The sequence below is a fragment of the Manis pentadactyla genome, chromosome 12 (genome assembly GCF_030020395.1).
Source record: "Manis pentadactyla isolate mManPen7 chromosome 12, mManPen7.hap1, whole genome shotgun sequence".
In the NCBI taxonomy this organism is placed as follows: Eukaryota; Metazoa; Chordata; class Mammalia; order Pholidota; family Manidae; genus Manis; species Manis pentadactyla.
The window spans coordinates 49,388,124-49,407,210 of record NC_080030.1 but is presented as its reverse complement, the minus strand read 5'-3'; the positions used below and the strand labels follow the sequence as shown (position 1 = coordinate 49,407,210).

Here is a 19,087-nt window from a genome sequence, read left to right as displayed (position 1 = left end):
TGACCTTTCTGTGCCTTAGTTTTCCTGTCTGTAAAATGGGGATGATAAAAATACTATTGCTAGAATTGTTAAGAGAATTATACAGTGAATAGAAATGGCACCAAGAAGTGAAATATAAATATTAGCTATGAATTCTGTATTTTTCTGTGGCTATTTCAGCCATATGCTGTTCTAAAATGAGGAGGAAACAATCTGACAAAAGAGTTCCTAAATTAATTTAAGAAAGCCCACTGAGCTGGCTGGAAGATTTCCCCTGCTAGGATGGGGATACCAATATTGCCTAAAATAACACAATTAAAACTGAGTCAAGTAATCAGGGTTAAGTTTTCTATTTTTCCGTTGATCTCCTCAGGTGTCTAGGACAACGTGGTTTGTGATGTTGTGGAACCCAGGGGCAAGGCCTGCTGGAAAGCACCATACCTCGTCCCCGCCAGCAGCAGGCCTGCAAGGAGAGGCGGAGGGACGCCTCACAGGCCAGGGAAGTGCAAACATAGATGCTGACTTGAACTTCATCATAACCAAAGGGCTTGCTGAGTAAAACAAAGAAGCTCATTCCCTGGCACCGAGATCAGGGTTGAGGTGCCAGGAAGCCACGTAGTGCTAGAAGGACACCACTTTTAATTCCTGATCTACCGTGTGACCTTAAGTGACTCATTCTCCTCTCCAAGGCCTGGACCTTCTATAGTGAAATTGTGGATTTCACATAGGTCAAAGCTTCTTGCTGCCATGAGGCCCTTTGGCAATCTGATGAAGCCTGTGAAGCTCTTGTGTACATAATTTTTTAAACTACATAAAATAACATATGTAGTATTGCAAAGGAAACCAACTATGATGAAATACAGTTATCTCAAAAAAATTTTAATACAACTACTGTCGTCTGTTGCCTATACTAATAATGGTGCTGCTGTTCAGTTGGCAGTTAGTGAAAATAAAGTTATAATATTTTATCAACCAAATTCTGAGACCCTCTGAAGTTTATCCATTTTGTGGTTAAGATTCCCGATCTAGGTAAGTTTTTTTTTAAAATACAATTTCAATGATCTAGGTAGGATCAGTGATTAAATTGTGTCCCTAGCTCTCTCCACAGAGAATATGCACAAAGGAAAATGGAACTATCCTATCCTTTCCCAATGTAGAGAAAAACAGATTTGCAGGATCGAAGTGTCCTTCCCCGTCCCCAGCCAAGTGAAGATGGGAGAACTTATTAACTTGGAAATGAGTTACCCCAACACTCCCAGACCCTCTCAGCCTACAGGCATATATAGATGAAGTGGCCTCAATGCTAATTAACCACAGAGCCTGTTCCAGCCCCACCTGCTCACACAGGATTTCCAGTACCCCTGAAAAGTCCCAACCAAGTATTTCTAGGATGCCAGCAAGGAAGACTTACAAAGAGCTCACAGGCAACTGACAGCCACAGTCACAGCACCAGCTGCCATGCCCTCCGGCCTGCACCAGCCCCCCTAGCATCCTCAAGGAGGAGGCCCTCTGCTGCCCTCCCCAATGGCGCCCCTCTTGAGGGCGCTAATGCCCAGATGTGCCCACAGCCAGCAAAGCCCATATATCCAGGCAGGAAGGGTTCTTGCCTTGGGAGCCCCATTCTTTAGAAAGCCCACATACCAATAACACACACAAAAAGAAACTTATTAAAAAATACACGGACACCTGAGCACTGGCATCCGATGTCCTGTAGCTTCAGCTCCTGACTATAGCTGTTTAGGCCCCAGGGAAATGCTTCTCCATGTCTTGCACCTAATCTCTGTGCTCCAATCAAGAAGTGACTGAGTTTGAATGGGCTGAAGGTTTGTGGGTTGTGACACTGCTGCAGAGTGTGGAGTTAGACACCAGAACTCCCCACTAGACCGAGAAGATGCGAGCAGCATTAGTACTTAAGTCAAAGAAGACAGAGTAAAAGAAATGACAGTCATTTCTCTCAAATGGCACAGATGTAAGGGATTCTTGTATGACAAAGCATAGGTGTGCCCAGCATCCCTTTTTCACTTAGTGCTCTGATCGGTAGTTCTAACATTATGAATAAATCAGTGCAGTATTTGGAAAAACCACACATGGCACCTGAAGAACATTTTACAAGTAAACAATTGCTATTCTTAAATCTGTGAAGATGTAAACTGCATGAAGCCTGATGCTAATTCTTTACATCAGCAACTGAATGAACATTGAACACCAAACCTGTACATAGTTGTACTTGGATTGAAATATTTAAAACAATAAAATTTCCAAGAAATACTAAAAACTTCAACTTTGTTAAAATAATTTTGGATTTAAAATGGTTCATACGTTCACTATACTATGGACTTGCCTTTTAACTCTAACATAATTCTGGATATTTAATAAGAAAAGTAGCTTTATGAAAATAGTTTTTAAATTTTTACTACTCTAATTTACATTATTGATGAAAACATTGGTATTTTGTATACTCTGAATACAATTAACATTTTATTTTTAAATCCCTTGGGTTGTTGAGAATGAATACAAGTCAAGATCTTGGTCTACATAGCTTCTTTTTAGAGATCAGAAACTTTAAAAGCCAAGAAAAAGAAAGCAATAAAAAGTCTGCTTAAAAGCAAGTCTGCTTAAATTTTTTAAGCTATGAACAATGCTAGTAAGCACAGTTGTGTTAAGCATGACCCATATAAAATTCACTAACAGGACATTACAAATTCTTTACTTAATGAGGATTTAATTACTGTTCAAAACAACAAAAATGAGCCAGAAAATTATTCTCATCAAATCCACAACTTGAACAGTTCAGATGAAATCCTTGCAACTTCACTTTATTTCATTCTACTGAAATAAAGACTTGATTACTGATCAAGTTGAGAACATATGTAGGCCTCTACTTGAACTCTTGCTCTGGAGGCCCCACAAATATTGGCAGCAACAGCCAAATGCTGAGTTATGTGTTCCTGAGATCCAAACCAAGCTTGGCTTCGAACCAATTCTCCCTTTAGACTGTCATGAAAGCAGTTCACCAGGTTCCTGCCTCCACTCTTCTTCAGAATCTCACAAAGTTTATTGTGCATGCCATGTAGGAAGATGACCCAGATCCAGGGTAAGGAGCTAGGGAGGTAACAGTTACACTTTTCACTGTCCCTCTTGGAAATCCTCTGCTCCATCTCAGCCAGATATAAAACCATAGCTGAATATCAGTGAATGATAACACACACTAGATGTGAGAGGGAAGGGGATTCTGAAGTTTGAGTCTGGTAAATTCCACACATTAACAGATAAAACCACTTGATTTTGATGCTGCCTTCTCTCTGCCTCCATGGCTCTTGGCTGCCATATACTCTACCATCATCAAACCACTTGTGCATTTCCCTACCAGACATATAAAATTAAGCTCTAGTAGGAGGAAGAATGACAGCAGAGGCCAAAGAGAATGAAACAAACCTCAAAAGTCACCCTTTCACATTTCTGCTCATTATCCAGATTTTAAACTTGGAGAATAAATCTTGTAATATGTTTTTTTCAACAGTTTACAAGAACACAATGAATGTTTTGAATAATGTTGTCCCTTTGTATTTGGAAGTTTACAAAAAGAGTATTTCTTAGACATCTGGGCTAAGTGACTGACTCCTACAATAAGCCATATCAGTTTTTGTTTTAAGATTTATATGGATTCTTAACTTCCATATTTTAAACAGAGAAAGAATTTTAGAGGATTTTTCAGATATATATGGAAATCTAATTATATACCTGTATAAAATCAAGAGGGTTGATAGTGACAGGAAAGGCCTTGAGTTACTTGCCAAGGTTTGCAAACCATGCCATGACATCTGGGGCAAGAACTCAGGCTTTTCCTGACATGTCAACCAATGACCTTTCCAGTTAATCACTGCTCCCTCTTCACTACAGTTAACGTCTCACACAGTGCTTATGTGTCACCATGTAATATTGGTATTTAATTCAGAATTTACTTATTAAGGTTTGAAAATGTTAGAAAATAAAACATAGAAATCATTGAGTAACCAACAGTCATCCTTCTTATAAGTTATTTTATATATTATTACTAAATGTATAAACTCAAGCATGTCTAATTATAATACATATTACAGAAATTATACAGAAAATTTCCAAACTTGATTCTCTAAAATGTCTAAGAGAGCCTAACTGATAATATTATGAGTAAAAAGATTTAAAAATGTGTTCTTCAGAAAATGTTAACTAATTGCATCAGTCCTGAAGGATGATTCACAGTGCCAACCTTAAGATGGAATTAATTTATTTCTATTTAAATTTTTATCAATTTCCAAAATACATTAAACATATGCACATAAAATACAACACATTAAAAAATAAGTGATTATAATTCTGGCAATATTTAAAATAAATAAATATATGCATCTAAATGATTATGTTATCTCCATCCACTGGCTCACCTCCATACTCTAAGCAAAATCTGAAGAGAGCAGATATTATATTCCATATGCTAGACTGGCTAGCCATGTTATTTCCAAAAACATAAATATAAAATATCTTTGCAATATCTGAAACTAACTCTTTAAAATGTCTCTTATTATAAACTTCATACTTTAGAAGAAATTTCCATTAGATATCTTTTTAAATAGGCTAAGAATAAAAGCATATGTGAGGACTCTGAATAGCTCTGTTTTTACTGGACCTAGTAGAAAAGTTGTTGACAACTAGCCCAAATATGTCAAGTTTTGTTCCTGCCAACTGGTAGAAGTTCACAACATGCAAATTTAAAAGCACACATATAACTCTAGATATTTTGAAAAAACTACATCCTTTTGGCCTGTAAATGATCAGAGAGTTATAGTTAACTAATTAATAATTTATCAAAATAATACTATTATGTGTTTCCTGACTGGACAGCTATTTTCCATCCACTTACAACAACCCTAAGCTTCTCTGTATTGTTCAGTCTCCTTCCCCCCATTAGTATTATATTTCCCAGCTAAAAGCCTTTAGTTTATCTTGCATCTATCAGAATGAAAATACAAACTCCTCTCTGGAATGAATGAATGAATGAATGAGTGAGTGAATGAATGATCTAGATACATACATGAGACCCATTCGTCCTCTCCAACCAGTCAGATACAAGGTGTAAGGAGATAGATATGCTTTAGAAAACAATACAGACACAAATGTATACTATTCAGAATATAATACCTAAGTGAAATTAATTATTTTTCTTCTCTAGAATTTAAAAAAATCCACATAAACATTCTACTTTTGTCAAATAAATATTTCCAAATTTAGGTTAGAGAGTTCTTAAAATACGCATAATCAACTTACAAAATTAATAGAGTTTAATTAAAATATTTTAGTAATGCTACAAAATACATGTTCATATATTCAACAACATGAAAAATTCATAATTTGTATTTTGACACAATGAAAATTATGGCCTTTTATGTTATATAATGTGCATGTATCATTGCTTTGGAAATAAAAGAACTCAAGATTGAAAGTTCTGTGACAAAGGTCCCATGGGTTTCCTAGTTCAATGTGAATTTTTGACTGCTTAAAATAGAGGTGAATGTGGTGGCGTGGTACACTTGACCCAAACACTCAGGAATGTATGCTGCAAAGCAGATGGCGGGGAAAAGTGAGTGCCGTGTTTTCTCATAGAACATCACCAAGCTGCGAGACGCAAACCTCTCAGTCCCAGTTGCCAGTTGGAAGAAAAGTAGAAAATTACAAAAATGAGACAAGGAGAGGTAATAAATAAAAAAGAACAAAAAGAGAAAGCATTATCTCACCAGGAGCATATTGGCAAATCTCAGATTGACTGTGCCCTGGGAGCCTGGCCTGAGGAAGTCTCAGCGGTCCTTCCCATTTCTGAGTTGAGTCACTGGTTGAAAAGATCTTGACAGTGCTTCTAAAGGTAGGAGCTGTCACTTTTTTGGGGGGAATTTACTGAGGACATTTCAGGTGTTTACTTGTATATGCAAATAAACATACTGACCTTATCTATCCCAAGGCTTCTGATAGGGCAGGGGAAAAGCAGCCCGATAAAACATCTTGCTGATTCAATTCTTAAGGAAAAGGAATCCCAATGCTGTAATAGGTAAAGTGAGCTGAGAACATGTGGCAGTTTCTTTAGAAACCTGAGGAGTCCCACCATCATTAATCTAATAACTGGGTCACTGTATTCTAGAAGGTTAAATCATTTTAAGGTTCACAATTGTAGGAAATAGCTTTGAGAGGTAAAAACAGTAGTATATAATACTTCATGAATGTACTTTCATCAACCTCTCTGTATTTTAAGCAGGGAAACTTATATTGGCTAGTGTCCTACAAGAAGGATATATTTTATTTTAAATGTGACAATTCTTTTCTCTACTCAGCTATATTTCCCAGCCCCCAGCCTGGGATACAATAGGAACTCAGAAAATGTTTATTGATTGTGTTACCAAGTGAGTGAATGAATGAATGAACGAATGAATGATTATCAGCATACTCAAACTTGCCATGCTCATGTAATTAATCCATTTGTGCACTTCTGCCCCCTTTTGACGACTTCTTTTTACTTTTCTCCTTTTATTCCTTTTAACTTACAGGGTGTTCTTACATAATTTAAAATTCGCCTTTGTAGTAACAAAGGTGCCTCTGTAAAAGTTCTTTTATTGTGCCCAACTTACTGTAATAATTGATTTTAAAAACACACAACAAGAAGCAATGATTCTACAGCATCTTACTACACTGATGGACAGTGACTGTAATGGGGTATTTGGGGGGGACTTGATAATGGGGGGAGTCTAGTAACCATAATGTTGTTCAAATAACTGTACATTAACGGTATCAAAATAAAAAGAAAACACACACAACCCATATCAAGTAAATATAACATCACAAAGTTCACCCTTTTACATTCTATAATAATATGCTATTCATCTTAACAGAGCAATTAAAAATTTTTAAAGTTCTACTATTATTCCCAACTGTTAAATTGTTAATACTATCCCTACCACCTCCTGCTAGATTACTGCATTCTCTGCCCTTCGTTTCCTCAGGGAAAATGTGACACAGTATGCCTGTATATGACTGTATGTTTTGTCTGTTTATTGCCACATAAATATCCTTCAGGACAGGAAGAGAACTGGTGTTGTGTGTGTGTATCTCTGTGCCTGTGTGTGCACGCACTTCCCTGGATTGTTCTCCATGGAAATCTCCCTCCACGTGGGAGAAGAGCCAAGGAGAGCCCGAGGACTTCCCTGACCCAGAGCCAAGGGTGTGGTAAATGCGCTTACCAGGACCAGCTGAGTGCTTAAAGGGAAGGAGAGGGAAGGAGGAAGCAGAAGGGAAGCTGGTAATAGGTGGTGAAATCTCTTACTTGTGAGAAAATAATCCAGGAATCTAACATTTTTGCAACACTTTAAGTATTTTAAATGTTTTGCAAAGACTTCTCAGGACTAACACATTCTCAAGTGATACCTCTGAGACCAGCCAGAGTGCTAAGATCTACTGTGGTTTATATAAACTTGACCATCAAGGAGAAATCAGTGAAGAAAGCTCAGCCTTTTCTCTCACTGATCTAACTGAATTGTACCTTCAAGATAAGTAATAACCTTTAGAATGTTTCTATTACTACCCTACTGAAACTTCTTCAAAAAGGCACCCAGAATTGAAGACCATGGCCCTTTCTTAGATCATAACATTGGTGACTACTTTGTTGTACTTTATACTGTTGAACATACCTTCCTTAAATTTAGAGCTCCATAGGAACTGGACACATAAGCAGTAAGTAAAAGCTCCTCTTTCTACAAAGTTCCTCCCCTCTTAGCTCCTTTCATACTTGCCTTTCTTGATTTTCCAGCTACATTTCTAACAGCTCAAATACTTTAGAATAGATCATCTACCTAATTTTCCAGGCCCAGCTGAACGGTCTTCTCCCATGGATGCTTCCCCACTTTTCCACATCAAAGGTAACACTCTCTCCTTTATGTTCTCATAACCTTTTATTCTACTGCTATGACTGCACTGATCATGATCTGCTTTGGATTTTATGTCATTGAGCACATATTTTACATTCCCAACTAAAGGTTCAGCTACTTGGGAACAGGACTGTTCTCATTTTTCTCAGTACACATCTCCAGCACCAAGCACATGACTTATACTGGCTTTCCATAAACAATGGTCGGATTTCAAAGTCTACGAAAGTTGTTGAATGGAATCTGTACCTCCTTCCTGTTTCCCACCCCTCCATAGCCAATTACAGGCCAAAAGTTATAGACAATATAAATTCAGGTTCTCTCCCACCTGTACATTCCTGTTTATTCCTATTATAATCAGCCTAGTTTAGAATCATATTACCTCTCAGGGAGACTACCCCAATAGCTTCCTAACTTATCTATCTCCAGGTTTTCTACCTTTTACCTGGGGGGATGAGGGGGGATATATTTCAAAATAGAATCCAGTCGTGTTACTCCGAAGCTCAAAAGTAGGTAAAGGTTCTCTGATGTCTACCAAACTGACGTGCTAATTACACATTCAAGGCCCTCTTTTTCTATAGACTTCTCCATACCTTTCCCTCTTCTTCCACGTCTCCTCTGCATTTACCAATGCTATGTTTCAAACATGCCATTTTACTTTTCATTCCATGATGACACCACATTGTCCACCCATCTGTTTGTCTGTGTGGATATATCTATGAAGCCTTCATTCCTGATCTCCAAGCCCTTCCCCCTCAAATACCCACAAGAAAATGCATATGATTTCTTTTTACTCTGAATTTGTGACACATTTTGTTTATACACCTCTGAGGGTGCTACTTAAGCTTCTGTATATCCAAGTCAGGTCTAATCGAACTCTCTTTTAGGTTTATAACAACTTGAAGCTAAACTGCAGACTTCCTCAACCTTGTATTCCTCCAACCACCAGAACACTAAATTGCATATGGCAGAAATCCCATAAATATTCATTGAATTTATCCAAACTAAAGCTTTTACACATAGCCCAAAAGGCTCAGGTTCCGTGAAAGAAGGATGGGGGGCTGAAGCCAACTTACGCTGGCGTCTGTGATGATTGGTGTTCTGAAAATTTCCACTTAAGGCTGATGACAGAATCAAGCTCTGCTACAGTCAATGAATAATTTATTTGTGCACAAAACATTCTGTTAATGGAAATCTTTTTATGGCTCAAGATCTAAAATATATTTACTGCCCTCTAGTTATTAAATGTTTGCTTTCATCATTAGGACACAAGGCAATGACAAATGATAATTACAGGATCATTATACGCTCTTAAACTGATTTAATCAAGAGCATCTCCTCTGAAATTCAAAACCTCCTCAGTGGATGGGAATGAGGGTGGATTATATTGGAACAAGCCAATGCAAATGCTACCATAAAATTTAAGAACCTAAGGATTCTGTTGTTAGAAATACTACCAACTGAGGAAACAACTTCAGAATCATACAGCTATACAATTTTTCGATTTTAGTTCTCAAGTAAAATCCCCCTGCTTGCTCTGAACTAGACTGCTTTAATCAAATACATCATAGCAAAGAAGTATATGTGTTTGCAAATTCCCTAGATTTTCCAGCCTGTCAAAAACTGCTCCTTTGATGTGCTATTTCAGCAAGTCATGAGATGACAATGATCATGCTCCTCAAAAGGAAAAGATAGCTATTTTCCCTGTATGTTTTTATTTTAGGAGGCTGAAAGGCACACTTCTGGCTACTGCGAGTACTCTGACAAGTACACATGTTCCTGAGGAGGTGAATTTGTGAGGGATTTTAGCAGGGGTAAGGTTGAGAAAACCTAAAACCATCCTAAGCGCTTGGGAAATATTTAAGGAGCTGGAAAAACAGCAAAAAGAGGAAGAAGACTCAAGTCTTCCAGTGAATTCTTGTTTCCAACTATAAACCCTCATGGAAAAAGAAAAGTCTAGAATAGTATAGTATATATGCTTTTTACCTACTTTAATCTCAAACTCCACTTGTATACAATCAAATTCATTATCCCATTGCCAAAACCCTGTTGCTCTCTTTACCTCTCCTTCTCTATTAAAAGTAATATTCAAATTCCCAGGCTCAAAGCCTAGCGTCATCATTGACAGCTATTTCCTGCTCCCCTACCCCCAGTGTGTTTGCACACAAATGCACAAGTTCACACTCATACACTTTCTGGATGCAATCAAGCAGTCCTACACTGGTTTCCAGCACACTCTCCCTCATACTGTCTGTGTCCTGTCAATCGTTACTGCTAACACTGCAGTTTAGGCCCTCAGTACCTGTCTGATGTTCCACAGCACAAACTCAGAAGATCAGAAGGTATGCTGGGTCTAACTGGCAAATTTCCAAAGGATGGGTTTTGACATGGTGCCCTTGGGTGTAGAATCAAGTTATAATTACCTGAGGCAGTGACCTGGAAGTATCAGGAAAGTTTAAAAAAAAAAACAATTTGAGCTGGACATAGCCATAAAGGGTGCCACAATGCAAACCTGAGAAGTGGGTGCCAAGGAAGAGACTGGAGGAAGTCAAGTCAGAAGAATCCTCTGAACCTGGGGTTCAAGCATTCACTAAAGTATTCTGCAGAGTACCTTTGTCTGTGATGCAAGTGTGGGAGGAGATGTGAAGTGCACACCATGAGGTGACAGCTCTTATGCGAATTAATATAACTGCCTCCTAAGTGGCTCCTGTACATTCAGGAACTCTTGCGCCCACACACGCCACCTTCACCTCTGCCCCCCACACCTTCCAACACAACCCAGCTGGATTCATCTTCCTAAAGTGCAGCTCTGACAGCACCTTTTCTCTGCTCAGTGATTTTCAGGGCCTTCTCACCACCTCAAGCCAAATTAAATGTATACCCTTAGTCTTGAACTCAAAGACAGCTGTGCATTCGTATTCCATTTATACCTGTATCTCCCAGGTAGCCTGATATTCAGAGGCCATTTCATTAAATCTTTTCAGAGGTCAATTTTTTCTTTCCCCATGGTCAGAACAAGACAATAAAATATCCTTGTCAGGGGAACATAGGGGTTTTTGTTTTATTTTGTTTGTGGGGTAGGGAATTGTTATTTTACATTAAGAAGGATCTTTTGCATTCAAGAAGATCACTACGAAAACACACAATTATGTTCTTATGGCTCTGTTCTGGATATTTAATAAGTATCAGACTAGCTGATTCATCTCACAAATATGATTGAAATTAAATATATAGCCAGGTATCAATTTACTGTCCCCAAAATGAATTTTAAAAGAAAACTCGCAACCAACTATTTTTATTGAATTCATTGTACATTTACTGAATATGTACTATTTGTTTTAATCACCGTTTTCAAGGCTGAAGAGGACACCAACAAAATAAAGACAGTCTTTGCCCTCAAGCAGCTTACAGTGTGGCATGTGAAGTAAAAAAAATCTCATATAAATCACTTTAATATAAAGCAGAAGCACAAATATACATACAGAAAGTGACAGGAGAGAAGTATAAAGTGTTAAAGGGATTCAGAAGGAATACAAGATAAAAGAATTAACCAGATTCTGATATTGTTAAAGTGCATTAGCCAATAATGCAAATAACAAATGAGCTGGAAAACAGTTAATTTGCCTTTTGGCAATTCATGGTGAGAAGTCAATGTGGTATCAGGTTCAAAAATAATGATCTCTGATTTTTGTCCAATATCCAACTTAATAATTTATAGTGAAAATGACAACTGCCAAGGAAATGAGAATTCCAAAGGTCATTTTTGATCTTTAAGGATGTTGCTTGCAGTTTGATTCTCTGAGCAGGGAGAGTGATGGGGTGAACTGCACAATCAGTATTATCAAGAAGGGAAAGGTGCACTGCCTCCAAGATTCCCTAAAATCATGGATCTGATTCTTCCTCAAAACTCCTATATGGATTCTATTTTCTTATATGACTCTTACTAACCAGAATATAGTGACTGCCTCAACAAAGCTCTGATATTTGAACAATTCAATCAACTAGTCAGCGACCTGGCAATGAATGACATGTTATCTAAAGCTGGGAGAACTGGGGTTGAAGTCTGGCTTTATGACTCACTAGGTGCAGTAACTGAGCAAATCACTCACTTGTAACCCCCTGAGCCTCCCATTTCCTTGTACACAAAATAAAATGTGAGTAATGTCTACGTAATAATTACTGCCTTAAGTGAGACAATGTAACATGGTGGCCATCTGTAAACTGTAAAGCATAACACGAATCATAATTCACATCATCATAGAAACAAGACACATGATTATTAGGTTGCATTGTATAGGTTCTGTGTGGAGAGTTAGAGATGAGAGGTTCCTCCATACAACCATTCTATACTGCAAAGTAAGAAAGGACACAGAAAGGATAGGGAGAAGGGAACGCTCTGAAATAATATGAAAGCAATCCTCAGTCAGTTTTTCAGATGACTAGAAAATGTTCATGGATAAAATGTGCTTTGCATATACCACTGGGTTTAATTAATGCTTGTTGGCTGAATGATAAATAAATGAATGGATAATGTATTGAATGTATGAATGAATGAAAGTTTAGCCCAGTGAAATGCTTGGGAAAAAAAACAGCAGGAACTGTCAGAATGGGTAAAAGGGTGTAAGAAAATCATTTTGGAAAGATAAAACCATGTAGTCCAAGAAGCTAACAGTAATGGGCTCCATTCACAGAGTGATGGTGAAACAAATGGTAGTTTTTACAAGAAGAGATTAAGAGTGTGTAGGTTTCACATTGTTTTGGTAATACTCACTCATAAAAACTGATAACCCTCTTCAGTATCTTAAAACACAGTGGGCCCACAGAGAAGAAAAGCTACAAAAATGACCCTGTATGAAAGGAAACATTTGAAGCCCACAATACATTGGATCTCATTAAGATCTCGTCTGAATTATATGTGATAGTAGGAAAAGTTATAGCAAACAGCAGATTAAATTTGCAAATCTTTACAAGATCTTGATAAGACCTGTTTATCAAATCTTATAAGGCCTGCTAAAATGTGTCCAAATAGAATAGATTAAAAGTTTTCCTCATTTTATGTTCCATATTCATGTAATTAATGACAAAAGTAAGAACATATAAAGGCATATCAGAAGTGAAAGGAGCAGATGGATGGATTAACAATGAGCTCGGGGAAATCACAAAATACAGCAATTTCCATAGAAAATAGATGTTTGGGGTTTCCTAATTTAAAGTAAGATTTCAATAACTTCTGGCTCTAAAAATTGCTAACTACAATAATTGTGTAATTCTTGGCAAATTAATAACTGCTCTGAAACCCTATATTCTCAAATGAATTATGGAATTCCTAATTCTTCCTTTAAAAAGATCAAGTACCTATAGCACAGAAACTGACTCACAGAACACGCCTAATGAATATCAGTCATTTCCACCTTCCTTATAACCTATCCATAGCTTTAGGAGGAAATGCCACTTACATAATTCAAAAATAATTACATCCAATGCAGTGAGAAAATATAAATCTGTGCACACTGTTAAAGGTCCATAGCCCAGCCAATATTACCTGAAGATGACTAAATTCTAGAACAAGCAAAAGCATTGGCCACCTAAGGAAAATGGCAAGACATGAAAAGCAATATTATTGTAAAAAAATAATTTGCATTTACTGTATCAGAAGTACCACAAAAGGAAGATCATTCTAATGGTGAGGGCTTTCCTTTCTTACCTTGAAAACTATTTTCTATTTACTACCATTTTGGGGTGGGGAAACTGGACAAATTTTTAAAATTTATTATTTGAAAAAAAAATCATTGCTTGGGCTACTGGACAAGGCCAGGTTCACAGAGAGAGTCACTGAGAGGTTGCTGACTACACGAGACATACACATCATGGAAAGAGCTTACCAATTTCATGAAGTGTTTCCTTAGAAACACAAATAAGTATTTGGTTTAACTGAGAAAGTGTACTCATGTCTATGAGTTATGTCCACAATGGCAGGCTAAAGCATCAGTTCTGTGATCAATAATATAATTACTGTTAGGTTTAAAAAATGATCACGATGCTTCTAATCACCATCATTATAATCACTACTAGTTCGTTACTGAGCCACTCCTATCTGCCAGTAGTTTAATGCTCACGTAATCTTATGAGTGAAGTAGCATCTTTATTTAACAAAAAAAAAAGAAAAATTATCCTAATACACAGTGTTCCCAGCACACTGACTTAAACAAAGGTGCCCAGAACTCACAGTGTGATAAGCAAGGAGAGAGCCAGCCACTCCCAATGTCCAGGTCATGACTATTCTCATAATTTAAATTAGGTCCCATCAAATTTTAACTGTAAAACCCAATTTAAGTGTAACACTGTGGGGTATTTTGGGAAAAACTGTAGAAGTCAGTCTTGTGAGTAAATGGAAAATTAAATGTGGCCAAAAAAGACATTCAAGTTAGTGGTTCAGAGTATTAATTTTCATTCTAACATCTATTATAGCTAGTGAAGAAATTAAGGCTTTGCTTTTGAAACTTTTTTTTAACATTTCTCTTCCTTATGGGTTTTTCATCTAACTGCCTCATCTCCCTTTAATTATCCAAAACTTTGTCTGAATGGTCCCATGTGCCCATAACAATGGATATTATTGGTCACAGTGAATCCTGGTCATGAACCTTACAGGCAAAATGAAAAGATTCCTGGGGTTTCCACACTTGACATGTTACATTCATTGAATACTCAAAGGGACACTAACAAATAAAGTTCCAGGGCAGTAGCCTCAAGGGAGAGTATTTCAGACAAAGCTAAGGCAGCTGTTGGTATTGCATAAACTATAGAATAGTATTCCCGAAAAACCACTTGGTCTCATCATGTCTTCTGATGTAAAGTAAGACATTATAAAGCAGGTAAAGAGACACTATTAGTTTGGTTGGAAAGTCTGCTTCCCAAATGATTTGACACTTTTCTCTCTTATTCATTATTGTTCATCAGGTTTTAATGCAGCTCCACCTTACTCAAAGGAAATTTAAGTAACAAGCAGTATGAATACTTTAGAATCAGGAACAAAATTTAGAATTTCAGAAACTCAAATATTGTGACCTAGATTAAGCACAATTTTTTTTTCCAAATTGTCCATTACTGTGTAAAGGGTTAACTAAGGCATGAGTTTTTGCCTGGATTTGAAAAAAAAATTACCAAACCTTAAAATCAGTATCATTTAGATTTCTGATGCCAAAAATATGTTTGACAGAGCAGACTTTACTATACTGACATTTTAACAGTAGCCAAAGTCCTGTTCCCACTAAATTCTGTCTTGGCAGCACCAATAATTTTCTAAAAGCCTAAACTCCTCATGGTTAAAAGTTCTCTACCTCAAGAGCTTTTTGCAGAAAAACAGGGCAACAAGAGAATGAACTAAGCAAGTCCTTAAGATTTATATTCTTATCAGAGAAACTGAGCTTTTTGTTAAATGAGAATGGTTTAAAATGAGAGTTATTAATTTACTCCAAATGTCCATTTTACCTTAGATTTGCATCTGATATAATACAATTACACATAAATATTTCACTGATATTTGGAAATCTGATATTCTCACATTCTCAAGATAACAAGCCAATAATCATTCAAACAGTAAATGCAAGGAACTGGTTTCAACTATAAATGACAACATTTCCTAATCTTCTCATCTTTCTAACTGGGATATTTCCAGAAACACAGTAAAAATTTACAAACATGTTCATTTAAATAGCATCCCAGATATCTTTCATAGGTTTTGAGGGCCTCAAATCATTACTGCCAAAATTTCACATAAAACTTAATATTTTGCTTGAGAGATCTTTCCAATAATTTTGAAATCAAACCATATAGAAAGCATTGATTCAACTTACCTAGCAGCCGAATGTTACAGAATTGGTGAGTGTTCCAATCAAATCAATTCACTTAATTTTTCAAGTAGATCTTATTACCACTGTCTTTCTAAAAATTCAAAGACTCCACCTAATGAGGAAAGGAAAAAAGAACAAAACAAAGAACAGTGTTTAAACCAGAGGAGTATTATATGACCTATACATTAATAACCCAGAAATCAAATCAAGATTATTATTGTATTTTCTCCTAATTTACTGTGGTAGTTAAAACTATAAAACAACAAAAGCATCTTCCAACTAAATTAAAATTTCCAGTTTAGGGTAAATTGAGTGTTCAAACAGAGAAAACAAGAAAATAACACACAAAGTATGAGAGCAGAAGAGCTTATTTTCAGCACCAATTGACACACAGAAATGATGTCTTCATAGTGTCAGTTAGGACATGTAAAATTAGCCATGAGGAAAAGATGCAACTGATTGCTTTGGAATTCAGCTCATTGATACTTATTAATTTACTGATGCAATAAAAATGAGTATGCTGAAGTCCCTTAAAGCATTTAAGACCTAGCTACATGCACTCTCTGTTGAGGAATATAAACTAGTACCTAGATAGATCATTTAAGAAAAAATTCACAAGCATGAATATCCAAATGATTCTTAGAAGGTTATACCTTTTCTCCCATGGAAAGTGTTTACTAAAGAACCCATAAACAGCTTAAAAGTTTCTAAATAATATCAGTTAATTCTATTTGTTTTACCAGTAGACAAGCCTTTTCTGAAGCCCCAAAATTAAGTCACTATCTCAGCTCCAAGAGAAAGTTTGAGAGAAAGCAACCTATCTCAACTGACAAGAGCTGAATTAAATGAGATGCTTGGTGGGGGGGCAGTGGGCAGTGAAAAGTGAGTTCGAAAATTGCACAACTTCCAGCTACTCCCGAATCAGGTCTCCCTGGGGTAGAGCTAGTGTGTTTGAGTTCTAGAACATCAAACACAACCAAATTCAAGTGAAAAGGAAAAATCATATCCCAAATCCATAAATACATGATCTTTTTATTTTGCAATCTGGAATTAGCCACATACTGCCATTCCCCCAACCCCATCACACATATCACTAAAATTAATTGATAGTTATTCTCAGTATTTAAAAAAATTGAAACAGATTTGCTATTGATTATTAGAAGGTAGATGATAAAAACAAAATGGAACAAAACAGAAACATTTCTAACAATGGAAAAAACCAATAGCAACAATTATATATACTAAGTAGAAATGAATAGTAGTCACGGGAAATACAGTTTCCTTTCCAAGACAGCCTATGTCTAGATTCTGCTATTCAAGACATAGTTATCTAGGAAAAGGATTTGGATATGGTCTCAAAAGACTTTTCATTCACAGAGATATATAGTCTTAATTATTATTCCAGGGTTCTTGCCATAAATATGAAGAGACAAATGTCAAATGGTCTGGTTATTTTAAATGACACTGGATCAACAAATAAAAGCACCTAAACAATTGTACAACACACACTTTTCACATTTGGGTATCTAGAGCTGTGAAAATATTTTGTACATATCCAGGCCTTCTATAAAAGAATTACAAAGGCTCTTTCAAATACTGGTTAACAGCTAGCTTCCTAATTTCATTCTGAATCCTTGCCATGATACTCCTGTGCTAATACACTGTTTAACTGCTTATCTTTATATTAGTCATTTTCCAAGAGAGAGCTAGGGTGTTACCGCTCATGACGCAGAATGACTTGAAGATTCTTAAGAATCCTTTCTCACTGACTTTTCAATATATAATGTGAAATTGACCTGAACAAAGACATCCCTCTCTCTGTCTTTGTTCATTTCCTAAGTACAGTACTGTTTTCTTAAAATATGTAATTCTTGCCTCAAAGAAGGACTTAAATTATTTGAGTGTGGCTAGTCATTCAGTATCTTAAGAAGTTTTGCATTTATAACGTAGCAAGTATGCTCTAGATTCAATCCAACTGTGCTTAAATGAATGATCAGTGATTTTAAATAAGGAATTTTTCAGCAGTGATATGGGCACTACCTATCCAACTTCAAAAGCAGAAAGTCCAAATATATTAGTCACCTGTAAGGTGATTCAGTTAAATGTACTGCCCCTAACAGCACAGAAGATACAGATCTGTTGCCTATATAACAAGAGAGCTTCAGGTGCATAAACCACAATATAACATTCTTGAGAAATGTTCACTTCTTTAGAAATGAACAATGAAACCTGATATCAGTTCCCTGCAATTTCTATACCACAAAATAATTTTATAGCCTGATGAAAGCAGCTGAGACTAAACCTCCATACCTTCAGTTTGTCTTTATTGCCTGCCTCACCACCCTAGGAGAAAAACAAAACAAAACAAGAGTACCACAGTCAGTGGTATTTTGGCTCCCCCAGAAAATCTAAATACATCTGAAGTTTGCCTTTCAGTCAGTTACTTGGTCTAAACAACGGAGTAATTTATCATTAGTTAACATTTGGTCATGCCTGTCACCAACTGATCTCTTTCAGTTTTTTGCCTATAATTAATCAGCTGTACCTACAAATGCCAGACTTGAGTGACTTTCTCTAGCTGAATGGGTTACCCCATGTAGTACACTGGAACCGTGCTCCCTGAGCTGACCAGAATGCTCCCTGGGTACGTGGCAGCTGTCTGTGCTGTTGCAGCAGTGAACACAGTAAGCTAGCTCTTTCAGGAGCACTGTATACAACAGCAAAGAGCACCCTAGAGTAAGCTTGTGAATATTAATGTCTTTACAGCCCAGTACTAATCCTTAGTGGTCACAGGATACCCTCCTTTTATTGCTGATGAGACTAAGGCCCAGAAGGTCACAGTCTCTTGCCCAAGGTCATACAACTAGAAGGCAGGCTTCCTGACTACTACTTATATTATAAGAGTTTATCTGAGGACCAGTGATGTTAAAGATGCTTCTCAGTTTAGGATGGGAAGGAAATGGGGAAGGAAGTGAGTGCAAATTGAGTGAGAATAGACCCACAAATGTCACAGGTTCCACTCACCCTCTTCAGCATGGTTACCATTAAGTTGCTTCTTTGTAAACCTAGTAAAAAACTGGCCAAGGGAAATAAGGAAACTGAGAATATCTTAGGACTGTTATGCACCCAAGACATCCTGGCATATTTTTGAAGAGCTCCAAGTTAATACAGTGGCCCAAACTAGTCATTTACATTACTTTTCCTTAAATACATATAGCATTGAAGACATTTTAACCAAAAAATACCCTTAAATCCCATCATCCAAACACAATTTATTTTCATTTTAAAAAATTATAATCTAATATTAGCTCCTAT

At 36.7% G+C, this 19,087-nt stretch overlaps 1 long non-coding RNA gene across 1 annotated transcript in view; it reads right to left on the bottom strand.

The window, feature by feature from the left end:
• LOC118923242 (uncharacterized) overlaps positions 1-19,087 on the bottom strand; it is a 154,916-nt gene that overhangs the window by 34,604 nt on the left and 101,225 nt on the right. The window contains exon 2 of the long non-coding RNA XR_008992736.1: positions 15,776-15,884. This is a non-coding gene — a long non-coding RNA (uncharacterized LOC118923242). The remainder of the gene's footprint in view (positions 1-15,775; positions 15,885-19,087) is intronic.